Source organism: Rhinopithecus roxellana, chromosome 10 (assembly GCF_007565055.1).
Source record: "Rhinopithecus roxellana isolate Shanxi Qingling chromosome 10, ASM756505v1, whole genome shotgun sequence".
NCBI lineage: Eukaryota > Metazoa > Chordata > Mammalia > Primates > Cercopithecidae > Rhinopithecus > Rhinopithecus roxellana.
The window spans coordinates 84,014,138-84,015,963 of record NC_044558.1 but is presented as its reverse complement, the minus strand read 5'-3'; the positions used below and the strand labels follow the sequence as shown (position 1 = coordinate 84,015,963).

Sequence of the window (1,826 nt, the reverse complement as noted above, 5' to 3'; positions counted from 1 at the left end):
TTTTTGTAGTTTTTAGTAGAGACGGGGTTTCACCGTGTTAGCCAGGATGGTCTCGATCTCCTGACCTCGTGATCCGCCCGACTCGGCCTCCCAAAGTGCTGGGATTACAGGCTTGAGCCACCGCGCCCGGCCTGTTATGTATATTTTATCACAATTAAAAAAAAAGCAGGCCGGGCGTGGTGGCTCAAGCCTGTAATCCCAGCACTTTGGGAGGCTGAGACGGGCGGATCACGAGGTCAGGAGATCGAGACCATCCTGGCTAACATGGTGAAACCCCGTCTCTACCAAAAAATGCAAAAAACTACCCGGGCGAGGTGGCGGGTGCCTGTAATCCCAGCTACTCCGGAGGCTGAGGCAGGAGAATGGCGTAAACCCGGGAGGCAGAGCTTGCAGTGAGCCGAGATCCGGCCACTGCACTCCAGCCTGAGCGACAGAGCAAGACTCTGTCTCAGAAAAAAAAAAAAAAAAAAACAGCAGTATTCACTTTGGCAGCACGTATACTGAAATTGGAACCACACAGAGCACTTTAGCATGGCTCTTGTGCAAGAATGACAAGCACATTCATGAGGCTAAGGCATTCCACGTTAAAACAGCAGCAACAGAAGTCCAGCAATCCCAGTGAGTCTTTGAAATTCTCCATGGTTCTCCATGGACCCATCCCGGTCTCTTCCTCCTAACCCCCTGAAAGTACCACTATCCTTATTTTTGTATTTATCGCTTATTGTACCATTGCAGATTTTTTGTTTGTTTGTTTGTTTGTTTGTTTTTGAGACGGAGTCTTGCTCTGTCACCCAGGTTGCAGTGCAGTGGCGCGATCTCGGCTCACTGCAACCTCTGCCTCCTGGGTTCAAGTGATTCTCCTGCCTCAGTCTCCTGAGTAGCTGGGATTACAGGTGCCTGCCAGTACGCCCGGCCAATTTTTGTATTTTTAGTAGAGATGAGGTTTCACCATCTTGGCCAGGCTGGTCTTGAACCCCTGACCTCGTGAACCACCTGCCTCGGCCTCCCAAAGTGCTGGGATTATAGGCATGAGCCACTGCACCCGGCTTTTTTTTTTTTTTTTTTTTTTTTTTTTTTGAGACAGGGTCTCACTCTATTGCCCACCCTGGAGTGCAGTAGCACAATCTCGGCTCACTGCAATCCCCGCCTCCCGGGTTCAAGGGATTCTCCTGCTTCAGCCTCCCGAGTAGTTGGCATCACAGCTGCACGCCACCACACCCGGTTAATTTTTGTATTTTTTAGTAGAGATGAGGTTTTGCCATGTTAGCCAGGCTGGTCCCAAACTCCTGACCACCCACCTCGGCCTCCCAAAGTGCTGGGATCCCAAGTGTGAGCCACCATGTGCTGGCCGAGTTTTTATATATATTGTTTCCTTTGGCCTGTTAATTTTTGTTTTGAATCATTCACTTGTTTCATTTTATTTTTAGAGATGGGGGTCTCCCTCTCTCACCCAGGCTGGAGTGCACTGGTGCAATCACAGCTCACTGCAGCCTCAAACTCCTAGGCTCAAGGGATCCTCCTGCCTTAGCTTCCCCAGTAACTAGGACCACAGGTGCAAGCCAGCATGCCTGGCCAATTTTTTCGTTTTATTTTTTGTAGAGGGTTTCGCCATGTTGCGAAAACATTCGCCAGGCTGGTCTTAAACTCCTGGCCTCGGCCGGGCGCGGTGGCTCAAGCCTGTAATCCCAGCACTTTGGGAGGCCGAGATGGCCGGATCACGAGGTCAGGAGATCGAGACCATCCTGGCTAACACGGTGAAACCCCGTCTCTACTAAAAAATACAAAAAACTAGCCGGGCGAGGTGGCGGCGCCTGTGGTCCCAGCTA

General features: G+C 50.8%; 1 non-coding gene across 1 annotated transcript; it reads left to right on the top strand.

Annotated features, from left to right (window-relative positions):
- Positions 1–476: 476 nt before the first annotated feature.
- LOC115900155 lies at positions 477–583 on the top strand. Its single transcript, XR_004059827.1, has one exon. It is a non-coding gene; the product is annotated as a U6 spliceosomal RNA (small nuclear RNA).
- The last annotated feature ends 1,243 nt before the right edge of the window (positions 584–1,826 follow it).